The 15,684-nt window shown below is 41.4% G+C and overlaps 1 protein-coding gene across 10 annotated transcripts in view; it reads left to right on the top strand.

Moving 5' to 3' along the window:
- The window catches only part of LOC149124746 (uncharacterized), a 77,070-nt gene that overhangs the window by 36,409 nt on the left and 24,977 nt on the right, over window positions 1–15,684 (top strand). For 2 of the 10 annotated variants that reach the window (XR_016213018.1, XR_016213020.1), the window contains exon 3: window positions 14,816–15,123. The exons of the other annotated variants lie outside the window; for them this stretch is intronic. The gene's annotated coding sequence lies outside the window, so the exon portion shown is untranslated. Of the gene's footprint in view, window positions 1–14,815; window positions 15,124–15,684 lie in introns of those variants that run through there. 10 annotated transcript variants of the gene reach the window in all.

Below are 15,684 nucleotides of genomic sequence, written 5' to 3'. Positions count from 1 at the left end.
TACTTGCTGTGCAACAGCACCGGCCCCATGAATGTTTTTTAAAGCTCTCATTTAACTCTCAATTTATCGAACACTTGAATGCCCCCATGGAAATCCATGTGAATGGTTAACTCTATGTTTTGTTGGGAGAAGCAAGGGATCTCTTGTCCCACCTCCACCTGCCAGTCCCTCAGAGCCCCTCATGGTGCCATTAGAGCCAGAGGCAATCTTTCTGCAGCTGAAGAACTCTCTCTACCTATGCACACTCTTCTTGTAGGGTGTTAACAAACAACTCCTTGTAGTCCAGAATAGTTTCATTATTGATATAAGAATATTTTATTATTTTTTTCTTGTTGCCAGCAAAGTCACAGTTACTGGTGGCTTTCGGGAAGCTGAACAACTGAATATGTGTCTCCAAAGTTATTATAAAAATTTAGGTAACTGGAGTTGGAAATGTACACACATACAGTTTGCCTTATAAAAGTAATCTCTTAGAAATGTCAAATGATTTGTGACCAAGACAAGCAGCTGTGAAGGGGTATCTACAGCAGACAAAATTGAGGTGATTACAGTGGAAGCATGGATACATCTGTAGTGAAAACTGCTCAAACCACCTAAAAGTTCTGTTTTTTTCTTTTTATGAATGTATCATATACGTGGAGAAAAGTGTGTAAATCATGAATATTTAGCTTGACAAATTTTTGCAATGAACACATCACTGTAACAAGTACCCCGGTGAATAATGAAATCGTTACCAGGACCCCAGAAATCTCTCTTGTTCTGCTCCAGTCATTGCTCATCCCCGAGGTAATCAATCTCTTGTCTTGGAATCCATAGATTAATTTTTTCCGTATTTGAACTCACATAACCAGGATCATACAGTATGTGAACTTTTGTTAGCCTGTGTTTTTTGGCTCAACATTGCATCTGTGTATTTGCATATAACAATTGTTTATTCATTATCATTTTATAGTATTTTATTTCATAAATATACTTTAACTTATTTTTCAAGTCTATTGCTGAAAGACTCTTTGGAAAAATTTTTTTAACAATTTATTTATCTGAAAGAGTTACACAAAGAGAGGAGAGGCAGACAGGCAGAGAGGTTTTTCATTCACTGGTTCACTCCGCAATTGGCTGCAACGGCCAGAACTGTGCCAATCCGAAGCCAGGAGCCAGGAGCTTCTTCCAGGTCTCCCATGTGGCTGCAGGGGCCCAAGGACTTGGGCCATCTTCTACTGCTTTCTGAGGCCATAGCAGAGAGCTGGATCGGAAGTGGAGCAGCCGGAACTCGAACTGGCACCCATATGGGATGCCAGCACTACAGGTGGTGGCTTTACCCACTATGCCACAATGCCAGCCCCAGGAAAATTTGAGTTATGAACATTTTTTGTACATGTTTTTCATGAAGCGATTTCTCTTTTTGTTGAGGTAACATAGGTATCAAAATCAGATTCCTTACCTGCCTTATACCATCTTTTGGGTGATACCACTCCCCTGCATTTCTGACTCAATTGTTAAAGTGTTTCAGTTGCATGCTTTCCTTTTTAATCTTGCCTCTTTCTGAACTGTATTTCCCCTCTTCTTGAACATTCTTTCTTCCTAAAACAAAATTGACCTCAGACACTGGGAAAATCTAAAGTGCATAGCTCCAAGCTCATCATCTGAGGATGTAATAATGAGTGTGTTGTTGTAAATTGCTTTTCATCATGGTCCTTGCTGCCTTCAAAGGTCAAGACTTCATCCTTTGTGTGTTCTGTGGGAGTACTTGGGGGCATGTGATCAGAAGTAGTTTCCAACAAAATACAGAAAGATTTCTGATCTCCTGACAAAACTTTTTTCCTTTAAGGTAAAAGAATCTACATTTGATTCTCTGAATCTAGCTCATTTCAATATGAGCCAGTTTTGTATGCAAAGGAGTGCTGACACCAGCAAGTTTTATAGTACTGATTACTATGGAAACATTTATCTATAAATATAAAATCCTTTAAAGCTTAGCCTTTTATCTTTATAGAAAAAGGCTTGTTTATGTCACTTCTAAGATTCCAGCTTTAATGTAGACATGAGCTATTCTAATGCCAAACAAGATAACCTCTGTGTTAAAGCTGTGAGAGCTTTGAAAAGTGGAATTTGTGCAAAAACTATTATTTTTTGATAAAATATTAATAATGAAATAAAAATATTTAAAGAAGCTCATTTAAGCTTGGCTTGTTGAATTCCTTTCTTTGAGTTTAATGTTGTGAAAATGTCTCATACTTTTTCCCTTCTAATTGTTTTCTTCTATTCTTTGTATAAAGTTTGTGACTTTGTGTGTGTGTATAACCTGTAATGATGATCTACATGGAGATGATTTGTTCATTAACCGTTTTCATGGCTACATTTAAGCATTTTTCTTTTTAAAAGTAAAATCAGATATGATATAATATCTTTATATTACCCTTTTTTATTTTTTCTCTTTTATTGAAACATCACTTTAAATAATTAGGGCTTTAAAAGATACAGTGAAATAAGATGGAAGAGATTACCGTTTAGCGCGAGTCAGAACACATGATACTTTTCTGCTCAGTGGTGATAGGCAAATGAATTGAGATTAAGTGATAGGAATCAGCCATGGAATCTGTTTCCTTCTAGGCACATCTCTACCTGGACAGGGTAGCTTTTGCCCTCATAGTTTTATTTTATTTTATTATTTTTTTTTTTGACAGGCAGAATGAACAGTGAGAGAGAGAGAGAGAGAGAGAAAGGTCTTCCTTTGCTGTTGGTTCACCTTCCAATGGCTGCTGTGGCCGGCGCACTGCGGCCCGCACACTGCGGCCTGCGCACCGCGCTGATCCGAAGCCAGGAGCCAGGTGTTTCTCCTGGTCTCCCATGGGGGGCAGGGCCCAAGGACCTGGGCCATCCTCCACTGCCCTCCCTGGCCACAGCAGAGAGCTGGCTTGGAGGAGGAGCGATGGGGACAGAATCCGGTACCCCGACCGGTACTAGAACCTGGAGTACCAGTGCCGCAGGTGGAGGATTAGCCTATTGAGCCAAGTCCGGCCCCTCATAGTTAGTTTCTTTAATTTAAATTGGAAAATCCAGAAGTTCAGAATCTTGTACCATGACAACGTATGTCTTTACCGCCATACAAATATCAAAATGTCTTATTTTTCAGATGCCTTCATAGATGAAATTTGTCTCAAAGCCAACAATTTCAAGTTGCAGCCAAGTAACTACAGTGCTGTGGGTTCAGACCTCTGAGATTCTTCACATCCCCCTTCTCTAGCAGCACGACGGCATACATCCTTGGCACGCTTTGAAACAGTACCTTATCAATGCAGTCTCACAGAACCCTGAAAATGATAGAAATGAACAGGAAGACAGGGATGGGAGCAGGGCGTGTTCTGTGATCTTGTGTGCATACCAGTTGTCATTGAAGAGTTAAAGTGCTACATGACAAAGACCAGAGGAGCTGCTTCCCACCATTGCTTCCAGGATGAGAGTGAGGTGCCACGAAAGTGGGCCATCACAGCAGACCAAATTAACTTTTTAATTGCCAAATTCCCACTTAATTAATTACTTGCCAAATTCCCACTTAATTACTTGGAGGTGGAGAGATGGAGGTTCAGAATCAACAGTTTTGGCGCTTTAAATATTGTTAGATACACCTTCAGTCTGAAGGGAAGTAAGGGCCCATTGACAGAATACAGCAGAAATTAGTGGCAGTACAGAATCATAGACTCAGAGGATTGGAAGAAACCCAGAGACTTATCTCTTCTGACCACCCTTGTTAATGTTAAGACGTTTTATAGATGTGAAGAGAAAGAATATATACTAAATAATAAGGGCTATGGGTGAAGTATCTTCTCAACATTTTCCTCTGATCTACTATTTTCTATTTCTTTTGAGAAGCAGGAAAAGGATTCAATTGTGGTATACATGGTTAATGCTGTAGACAGCAGCAACCCGTGTGCACTGCTGTTAAGTGATATAGACAGGACTGATATAAGGAATGTTCACTGGCACACTCCTGTCCTCACCAGGTCTCTTTTTACCTTTCTCTCCACACTCCTTACCAACCCCTCTTTGCTTACTCCGCATCAAGATGTACCTCGTTGCTGGCACTGTGGTCCAGTGAGTGCCGTCTGTGGTACCCGCATTCCAAATGGGTGCCACTTTGATTCCTGCCTGCTCCACTTTTGAATCAGCTCCCTGATAATGCACCAGGGGAAGCACTGGAGGATGGCCTAATTGCTTGGGTTCCTGCACCCACATAGGGGACCCGAAAGAAGCTCCTGGCTTCAGCCAGGCTCAGTCCTGGCCATTGTAGCCATTTAGGGGGAATGAACCAGTGGATGTAAGATCTCTCTCTGCCTTTCCCTCTTTCTATCTGTAACTTTGTCTTTCAGATAAATGAATCTTTTTTTTTAAAAGATGTACTTCATACCAAGAATTAACCCACCCTTTATTTCCTCACCTATAATAGAAATAATAACTTTATACACTTTGTAGTACCAAGATTACATACAATAATTTCTCTGATGTCTTCAGTCCCATGTACAGCACATATTAAGGCCTCAGTAAATGATAGCTTTAATTATTTCTTCTATCTACGAAGAGTATAATTCATCCAAAGGTGTTTAGAATAAAAATGGTACCTGAAGATGGGAAACCCAATTAATGGGTGTGTTGACTATTTGCAAGTAGAGAGATGCCAATTTCACAATTATTTATTGAGAATTTGCTCAATATAGCCCTCTGGCCATGGGCTGGAAATAGATGATAAAAAAGCATTCATTTTTCTTAACCTCATAGAGAAGAACAGTCTAGTAGAGGAAACAAACTGTGAGCTATAACCACAGATATTTGTATAACTAAAATTGTTATACAATTTGAACAAAAGAAAAATAAAAGGGGCCTTCACAAAGATAATGGAAAATGATTGTTATGAAAGAACTACTGATAGTTTTTGAAATTTTTGTACCCAAGCAAACTTACCTCTCACATTAACTTTTGATGACCTTTTGATAGATTCTGATTCAGGAATCCATGTATAATATGAATTCTCATTTTAAAAGATCCATGGAGACCCTTTTGAGAATTTACATGTAAGTTGAGTTAGGCAAGACAGAGGTAAAGGGGAGGAGTAGGAAGCTCTTTGTGGCAGCAGAAATGGGTATGTCTCTGGAGAGGCTGGTACTGCGTAAGATGGGAGGAGTTGTAGAGAAAACTTGACCTGAGTGGGGAGACTGAATTCCTACTTCCTCTACCAGCCCCTGGAATTGTTGGCTCAACTGCCAGGAACTCATGTTTCCAGTTGGCAGGGGAAGCCACATTACAATAACTTCTCAGGTTGAATGGAAGAGGATTGGGCACTTCCTTTACTCTTCACAAAGCACATAGCCACTCCTTTTTTCATCCCTGCTTTGAAAGGCTCTGCATAAAACCCAACCTGTTGTCTCACTGTCCACCATCCCAAGTGTAGCTTCTGGGCCTCAGAAGCCAGGTTTGGTCTGAACACATCTTTTAATCTGAAACCATAAGACATTTCAAGGTTTACTACACCTGATATGGACCTGACAATTTTTTTTTTTTTTTTTTTTTTTTTTTTTTTACTCAACTGCGTACTGAACTTAAACTCTTTCAAGGAAAACCTAGGGAACTTGTTTGAGCCAGAACTAAGCTCAGGTGTTAAAAAAAAAAGCTAATAAGCTAGAACTAAATCAGAACATTGAAATATTTTACAACCTGAATGTAAACAATTATTTCATTTAGTTGGAGCACCTGTCCTGAAGAAGGAATAATAATTACAGGGCAATTGAAAGATTTTTATGTTTGTATTCATTTCATTCAGAATTGTGCTAATTTCAGATTTGTTTTTCCTGTTTCTGAAGAAGTTTTTTTGGCAAAGAATATGCATTTCTTGTTGTAAGCCTAAGCCTAATAATTCTAATTTCTCCCTGTAATTTGAACATGCCTCTAATTCCTGCAAGAACTAGAAAATTGAGATTTATGTGAAAGTTCAAAATAAAAATCGGGAATAGATATTGTTACACATTGGATTAAGCCCACATCCCATGTTGGAGAGCCTATGTTTCAGTCCTGTGTTCATTTCCGATCCAGCTTTTTTGCTAATGTGTACCGTGGAAGGCAGCAGATGGTGGCCCAAGTACTTGGGTTCCTGCTGCCCTTTAGGAACCCAGATGTAGCTCTTGACTCCTGGCTTTGGCCTGATTGTTGCAGGCATTTGGAGAGTGAACCAGCAGAAAAAAGGTCAGTCTTTTTCTCTCCCTGTCACATTGCCTTTCTAGCAAATAAAATTAAATAATAAACATTAAAATTAAAAATTTATTTCTTGGGGTTCCCTCTTTTCCATCATAATTATTTTAGTTTAGTAAGGGAAAAGGGGATTCAGGGATTTTATTTCTAATCAAGATTGTTTTATGTGAGGAGACATGGAAAAACCAGGTAACTGAAAGTGTAGTGTTATGCAAAAAAAAAATGTTGTCTGTAGATGAACGTGTTGTGTGGGGAGCAATCCGGACTAGACTGAGTTACTGGAATTAAGACTTATTCTATGCATCTGCTCTCCCACAATATGGCGCTGGGAGAGAAGTAAACAGCTTCCGCACAGCTGCCTCCAGTTCAACTAATAAACTGTAGGACTTGCTATTGATTGGAGGAGAGCAGCGTACTCGGCGTGTGGGCAGCCGAGTTAGGATTGGCGGAGGAGGACTATAAAGGAGGAGAGAGACGGCATGCACCAGGAACATCTATGGGGAACATCTAAGGGAACCCGTGCAGCCCCCGAGAAGAGCCGGCCGGCGGTGTGCCGCTCCCCTGCGGAAGTGGGGAATGTGGCCAGGGGGAACTGCCCTTCCACGGAGGTGGAAGGGATAGTAGCCAACCCGGGAAGAACCAGCAGCAAACCCGGGGAGGGCCGAGCAGACGAAAGAACAGCGCAGGGTCCTGTGTCGTTCCTCCACGAAGAGGGGGAGCGACATAATGGTGCCGTGACTCGGATATGAAGCCTAGGCAGGGCTTAGTATCGCTCCTCCATGAAGAGGGGGAGCGACATAATGGTGCCGTGACTCGGATAGGAAACCTAGGATGGATAGGAAACTTAGGAGGGAAGAAATGACTCGGATAGGAAACCTAGGACGGATATGAAACTTAGGAGGGAAGAAACGGGAAGAACTGGGAAAATACCGGAGAGAGAGACTAGCAAACAGCCTAGGGAAAAGCCGGACGAAAAGGGTGCCGGAAGAAGCTATTGAAAGCCTAGGCATAGATTCGGATACGGACTATGGGGGGAAGCTGGGAGAAATCTCTAAGGTTGAAAGCGAAAGTGAAAGCTAGAACAAACAGACTCGGATGCGGACTGTGGGGAGAGGCCAGGAGAAATGAGGGAGGAGTATTGTTGGAGGAAAGCTTGGGGAAATATACCGGGTAGAGAAAAATGTTAGGGAAAATGAAGCCGCGGGGGGCAGGCCAAGGCGGACACGAAAGCCACTTTGGGATTCTCAAGTTAGCCCGGGAATAGGGGGCGAAAAGTTGAAACCAGAAGCTGAAACGGAAGCCAGATCGTGGGGCGGAGACGTATGCTGGGTTGAATTCGCCAGGCTAGCCCGGGGAACTTAGATTGAATGCTAGTGGCGGACACGTAAGCTACGCTGTGTTACTCGCGGAAGCCGCCGCGTGCAGAGAGAGCACGGGGCGTGAATAGATAGGGAACGGGGCTGGCGTGAGGCCGTGGTGCAGACGCGAAGGGCGTGGAGACCGCGGAGCGCGCGAAGCCAAGCCGCGCAAAGCCGGGAAGCTGCGCAGATGAAAGAGGCGCGGGCTGAAGCGGCTCAGCCGGGAAGCCGCTGAGAAGTAGCCTCGGGGCGGGCAGCGGGAAGCTGCAGGGATAAGAGAAATAGAAGTTTAGAAGCAAAGTGAGAGAAATAGGAATGCTGGAAGACAGAAGTAAAATGGGAGAAATAGGAATGCCCGGAGATAGAGAAATAGAGAAATAGAAAGGCCTCCCTACAACACTGCAATGTGAGAGCTTGGATTCGGTCTGCCTGATTAAGTGAGGCGATGAGCACGATGAGCACCTGGGCGGCTAGCAGCTTATGCGCCGCAGGTCACCGAAGACAGGCACGAATTAACATCAGTAAGGCCTCCCCACAAAAAGGCAATGAGAAGGCTTGGATTCGGTTTGCCTGATAGAGCTTGTAAGCCCCTGCAGGCAGAGCAGAGCATGCGCTGCGGGGCACCGAACACAGGCACGCATCAGCGCCTAAAAACCTCCTCATAACATGGCGAAGAGAGGACCCGGATTCGGTTTGCCTGATTGTAAGAACCTGTGGCAACTCTAGCAAGTAGAGCAGAGTGTGTGCTGCGGGACACCGAAGACAGGCACGTATCAACGCCAAAAATAAAAAGAAAGGGGGATCTGTGGGGAGCAATCCGGACTAGACTGAGTTACTGGAATTAAGACTTATTCTATGCATCTGCTCTCCCACAATATGGCGCTGGGAGAGAAGTAAACAGCTTCCGCACAGCTGCCTCCAGTTCAACTAATAAACTGTAGGACTTGCTATTGATTGGAGGAGAGCAGCGTACTCGGCGTGTGGGCAGCCGAGTTAGGATTGGCGGAGGAGGACTATAAAGGAGGAGAGAGACGGCATGCACCAGGAACATCTATGGGGAACATCTAAGGGAACCCGTGCAGCCCCCGAGAAGAGCCGGCCGGCGGTGTGCCGCTCCCCTGCAGAAGTGGGGAATGTGGCCAGGGGGAACTGCCCTTCCACGGAGGTGGAAGGGATAGTAGCCAACCCGGGAAGAACCAGCAGCAAACCCGGGGAGGGCCGAGCAGACGAAAGAACAGCGCAGGGTCCTGTGTCGTTCCTCCACGAAGAGGGGGAGCGACAGTGTTGCATCAATTTGAGGAAACTATAACTTGACAGCACCTTGTATTAAATCGGCTGAAAGTGCTGGTCATATCAGCTTTACAAAGTCAGGGATTTTTCCCTCTAGGCTTCATCACTTGGCAGGTATTTCATAACTTGACTGAGTTCTGGACGCTGAATCTTAGGTAATCACTCACAATCTCCCTTTCATTTGAGCTCCAGCTGAACTGAGTCATATTGCTTAGTGATAACCTCCAAATTAGTAATGCTAATAAAAAACATTTAACTTTAGTTACTTTACATTCCTAATGACATGAACTAGTTTTTAACTTTTGAATATAAACAGAGTTCTGTGTAGTATCTTTTTTTCAGATAAGTTTGAATTCAATCATAAAGCAACAAATCCAGTATACAACACAAACCTCAGAAAAATGAGTTTTTCTGTGTATTAAGTCCAAAATATTTTTATATTTTATGATTTACTCATAATCATGTGATAACATGGGTCTTGTTATCCCAGTTTTTTAGATAAATGAACTGTACTTGGTTTGGACACAGTGACTCTGTATCACAAACCAGTAGTGGCAGAGCCAAGATTTGGCATGTTTTTACTTCTCTCCAGTTGATTTTCTATGATGTTATATACACTAAGTCTAATACAAAACAAATAGCATAGAAAGTCCTTGCTCAAAAGCTTGCCACCAATGCAACTGGTTCCTCCGTCTGTGTAGGAGGTGGTGGTTGCATTGCACCTTGTGTTGAGTTGGCTGAGAGTGATGCTCAATTGGAATTGGATGTCGTGTGTCATTGACTGTCCTAGAAAGGACTAGAAAGTGTAAAGAATAGGTAAAAACAATTTCCTCCCTATCTTCTAACTCTAGTATGAACTCTTGAACTGGTGATATGACACAAGAGGCGGATAATCAGATCGGAGCATCACTGTTATGAAGCAGGGAAGTCTGTGCCTTCTCTCCCTTTTGTCCCAAGTATCTTGAAATATGCCATCCGCTTGTTGTCTCACCTGATGAATCATCAGTTTCTGGTTCTCTTTTTCTTCAGCTTTTAAATGAGAGCCATACTTTCTAGGTCTTCTTGCACCTCAGAGAAGCAGTGAGCTTTAATTAGCTAAAATCTGCTAAGTCTATGAACATCTTAGGGAGAACAAAGTGCTAAACAAATCCAGCATTTTATATAAATATTAATACTACTCTAGGGAGTAAACAATTAAATGCAAATCTCTAATACAATGATCTCATGGCAATATTTGCTCACCCATGTTAATGAATAAAAATATTGGTATAGACTTAGCATTAATTTTGCAATTCTGAAATAAAATAAGTTTAACATTTGCATTTTCTGGTCTTTGTTACATTTTTAAAGTTCTCAGTCTTAGTTATGTTTTGGTTAAAATCTTCAGAGACTTTGAACTTACCACCTGCTTTAAATAAGTAAACTGGAAGGGCAAATTGGTATTTCTGCTATTATAATGGCAGCAATGTTTACATCAACCTTCTTGAAGGATTGTTCTAGAAATTATAAAGTGTTTAATATGAAGTATTTATAATATCTCTCAAATGATTTATCTATAGCTTATAATTTTTAAAAATCTGTTTTCATTTCATATAGCAGAGACAGATGGAGAGAAATTTTCCTCCTGCTGGTTCACTCCCCAAATATTCACAGTAGCTAGGGTTGGACCAGGCTAAAGCCAAAAGCCTGGAACTTAATCTGGGTCTCCCATGTGGGTGACAGAGTCTCAAGTATTTGGTCATCATCTACTGCCTCCCAGGGTGCACATTAACTGGAGGCTGGGACAGAAGCAGAGTAACTGGGTCTGGATATGAATTCAGGTGTTCCAGGCAGCAACTTTAACCACTGCGCTGAATGCCTGCTCCCATCGGTGGTGTCTGAACAGTACTTCTGAGATAATCAAGAGAGTGGGCCAGCATCCCCTGCTTTCTTTTGCATATTAATCCCAGTAGAATACTGAGGAGACGGAGCCCAGTAACTTAGGAAAAGGCGAGTGGTACAAGAGCATTGGCATTCCTTTGGTGTTGTCAGATATTTTTGCGATATCATATATCTATTAGAATCTATCCAAAGTACAGAGTTTAGTTTTTAAGGGTCAAATATTCTGAATTCTCATTTATACATCCTGTCACCTCCCCTTCATCTGACTTCTAAAGTTCAGAGATATGTGGTCATAAGACAGGAAAACAAAAACGATAGTGCTTTACATGTATCACATACTCGGTGAAAGTTTGTTAACTTAAATTGAATTAAACAGTGACCAAACTAATCCAGATTAAGACATTCCATCCTTTCCTTTAGCAGTTTCATTTTTCTGTTGTTGTTGATTTTGGATTCACTTCAGAGAAAAAGAACAAAGTATCCTTTTAGAATTTATTTTTTAAAGTCCTTTTTGGTTTATTTTAAATCAAATGAGGAGCCTAAGGGAGTCTCTGAAATTATGCTTTTATTGCCTTCAGCCCAACAAATGACAAATCACCTGATGAGAAATTTATCGAAACCAACAAAGAAAAAAATCCCCTCCTTTTATCATACTTCCTCTTTCCACATATTTCTCCCTCACTGCAGCATGTCTAGTCTTTCTGGAAAAGATGTTTTTTCTTTCGAGATACTTTAGGTAGTTTTGGCTTTAATATTAAGTAGAAGAAACACAAAATATTTTCTGAGGAAATTTTCTTAAGGAGATGAAAATAAAGAAGCAAAATGACTGGAATTGGTAATGTGCATAAAAAAAATGAGCCTCAGTTTCCTCATCTGTGAAAAGAAGAAGTTACAGTAAGGTCTGTTCCAGCCTTAGCATTCAGTGAGGTTAATTCAAGATTGTGAAACCCGAAAAGGCTGAAGTTCAAAGGCTCCCTGGGGAAAATAAGCCAGAGGAAATGCCACTTAGTATCCAGGAGCACCATACTAGTAGAAAGGAGCTTGCTGAGGTATTATTTATCATTGGAAAGATTCTGAGACTGTAGAAATATTCTACACACACTTTTTTTTTTTAATTGCAAGATTTTTTTTGTTAGTATGATTTTTTGTTATTTCATTGGTCTACTGCGCAATTGTAAATCTACTGTTCGGTTGAAATCCTCAACTTCCTAATGATTAGGTGCCTTTGTCTGGACACAGCCTTAGACCTGGCTAATTTAGATGTACTTTACACAAACAGGTAAACTTTTTGGTTTATCCTTCACACTGTGTCATGTAAGAATCTTAGACTGTAGGAGTTGGAATGTACCTTAGAGATTTATGCCAATCCTATCATTTTCTGGTTGAGGAAATTGTCAAGGAAGAGAAATAGAACTTAGATTTTTGTTTCACACCAGTTTTATACTTGATTTTGTAGATGATTCTGGCAACATGCCTTAAGTTTATGTGAATATAATAGTGGGAAGTTCTTGTATCTTCAAAACTGTCATATTTTTAAAAATAAACATCTATGCTTTGAAAAAATTGAAATAACCTTAGTGGGCTCTTTTAGTTGAAACATTCTAACATTTAGTTCTAGTAATTATCTCCCTATCTATCTGTCTATCTCACTTGGAAGAGTAAGTAGGATCACATATTTAAAGGGTATAACTGGTACTTAGTAGGCACTTTAATTCATGTAAGTTCTTTCTTTTCTGTAGTCCCATTCATCCCATCATGCCCAAATAAGTGTATGCCCTCCCAACCTTTTAAAAAATTGTTTCTTTTATTTGAGAGAAAGAGAGAAGGAGAGAGAGAGAAAGAGAATCTCCCATCTGCTACTGCAGTCCCCAAATGCCCACAACAGCCAGGGTAGGGTCATATCAAAGCCACAAGCTGCAAAATGCAACCCAGGTCTCCCATATGGGTGGTAGGCATCCAAGTGATTGAGTCATTATCCATTGCCTCAAGAGTGTGCAACAGAAGGAAACTAAAACCAGGAGCAGAGCCTGGACTTGAACCCAAGCATTCTGATAAAGGATGTGGGTGTCCCAAGCAGTGTCTTAACCATTACATCATACACCTGCATCCCAACCTCATTTGAAAACACAAGAGGTCTTCTAGCTTCAGTGGTAGCAGGCAGAGAATGACATTTGTGAATTGATCATTTTTCTCAGATACCTAGGGGCTTCATTTCATCTTTTGTTAATCTTCTACAGTGATGGTGGCTTACTCAAAGTTTAGCATGTATCTTTTGATTCAAATGAAGCATCATGTTTAATTGAGGAGCCTTAAATTATTGAGGAATAAATAAAACAGTTTTATTTTATCAAAGCTTCACTTGTGTTATAGCAATTGCTCTTCTCATCCCTAACAGCACCTTGGATGTAATGTATAATTTACCAGTCGCTAGTTAAAAATTAGTCAAGACTTCTTTAAAATGTGGATCTCATATCTAATTAAAAACTTTTGCCCTGCCTTCTTGTAGTCTGGATATATGTATTTAGGAGTTTGAAGTGGAGAAAGCAGCAAAGTGTGGCACTTAGAACAAGAAGGGAAGGAACCAACTTCCGTGCACAGTTCTTTCTATGAGTTTAACTGCCCATACTCTCCCTTCCTTATGTTGACCAAAGTGGGGAGGTCTGATATGTATCTATGGACTGAAGGGCACTTCTGCTCCTACCCTCATCTTGGAAACATGCTGTATTCTGAGCAACAGAAAAGTTCCTCCCACTCAGTATCTTTATGGTAGCAAAGTATTTCCAGAGAGAAATTCACATTTATATGTATATCCTGTGTGTGTACACGTTTATCTGTGTGTTTGTGGCATATTTTCTATAGGATGAAACAATGTAATTGAGAGGGGCTGGCACCATGGCGTAGCCAGTAAAGCTGCCTGTGGTGCTGGCATCCCATATGGGCGCTGGTTCAAGTCCTGGCTGCTTCATTGCTGCTCTAGCTCTCTGCTATGGCCTGGGAAAGCAGTGGAACATGGCCCAAGTCCTTGTGCCCCTGCAACTGCATGGGAGACCCAGAAGAAGCTCGTGGCTCCTGGCTTTGGATCAGCAGAGCTCAAGCCCTTGCAGCCATTTGGGGAGTGAACCAGAGGATGGAAGATCTCTCTGTCTCTCTCTCTGCTTCTCTGTAACGGTGCCTTTCAAATAAACAAATGGGGCCAGCGCTGTGGTGCAGTAGGTTAATCCTCTGTCTGTGGAGGTAAATCCTCCAGCTGTTGCTGCCACTGGGGAGTGAACCAATGGAAGGAAGACCTTTCTCTCTATCTCCCTCTCATTGTCTGTAACTCTGCCTCTCAAATAAATAAAATATTAAAAAAAAACACAAATCTTTTTTTCTTTAAATTTACTTGACAGGTAGAGTTATAGACAGAGAGACAGAAAGGTTCTCCTTCTGTTGGTTCACCCCCAAATGGCCGCAACAGCTGGAGCTACGCCAATCCGAAGCCAGGAGCAGGTGCTTCTTCCTGGTCTCCCATGTGGGTGCAGGTGCCCAAGCACTTGGGCCATCCTCCACTGCCTTCCCGGGCCACAGCAGAGAGCTGAACTGGAACAAGAACAACAGGGACTAGAACCCCGCACCCATATGGGATGTCAGCGCCGCAGGCGGAGGATTAACCAAGTGAGCCACGGTGTTGGCCCACAAATAAATCTTAAAGTGTAATTGGAGTTCAGTGGTCACGCCCCAGTGCAGCGGTGCCCAAGGGCCAAGGCAGAAGTGAGGCAGCCACCTGGCAGGGGGAAGGCCAGACAAGGGCGCGAGGTTGGCGGCTGGGGGGCACCAACCAGGAGGTGCGGGGACATAAAAAAAAAAAGTGTAATTGAGAATCTTTGATGAGACTTTGTCGCACTGTATAAGAAGGTAAAGTACAGAATCTGGCTATTCATTGGGTTTTTTAAGCATAGCATTTCCTGTAGTTCCTAGCCTTTGATTCCCAATCTCAATCTCTCCTCAAACCCTGCCTCCCCCCACTCTCATTCTAAAACTGTTCCTTCCTTCCTTGTTTTCTTTTTCAGGAGATTTTGCTGCTATACATTGTGAATGACCGTATCACAGGTTTTCAGTTATGCAGGAGGAACAAGATAATTGAATGGAAAAGGATGTCTGGGGCCATATGTGATACCCACTCTTTCCCGGTTTTGATTTCCTAAAGTCATTTGACTACAGTAGACAAGAGACCTCTAACATGTGGAATAATATGTGACACCTCTTATCTTCAACCATGTTTGTATTCAAGAAATAGGACAGGGGCGTCAAATCCAAAATACTGCAAAGTGATCCTTGGATGACAACTGTTACATATAGGTTCAGATAAGCCATTGATTAAGGAAACTTTGTGTTACTTTATTTTGGTAAAACAAACTATTAAAAGTAAAGTATGTGTTTAAGAGATTGTTTGAAAATAGAGCTCAATTTAATATATCCTTTCCTCTACCAAATGGAATTCACTTTGAATTAGCAAATATTTAGTAAAACCTTGTTTTTTATCTTTAAGAAAAATTAATAGATTTGAAAGAAAATTTTACAGACTTTTTTGATTGAAAGAAATATTTTTTTACATTTTGGTTGCAGAGAAATACAAAGATTTGTGTGATAAATTTTTCTAGCAATATTCTTCAAAATTTCAAAATAATACATTTTTTGTTAATAACTACTGTAAAAAAGTTGTGACTCATTTAGCAATTTTTTAAAAAAATTATATAATTATTTTGAAAGGCAGAGTTACAGAGAGGCAGAGGCAGAGAGAGTCTTCCATCTGCTTGTTCACTATACAAATGGCTGCAACTGTCAAAGCTGGGCCAATTAGAAGCCCGCAGCTAGGAGGTTCCTCTGGGCTTCCCATGTGTATGTAGGGGCCCAAAGACTTGGAACAGTTTCTACTGCT

This window comes from Oryctolagus cuniculus, chromosome 9 (genome assembly GCF_051225735.1).
Source record: "Oryctolagus cuniculus isolate XC-2025 breed Fujian yellow rabbit chromosome 9, ASM5122573v1, whole genome shotgun sequence".
NCBI lineage: Eukaryota > Metazoa > Chordata > Mammalia > Lagomorpha > Leporidae > Oryctolagus > Oryctolagus cuniculus.
Note: the sequence above shows the minus strand (reverse complement) of the source record. Positions and strands in the feature narration are given on the sequence as shown.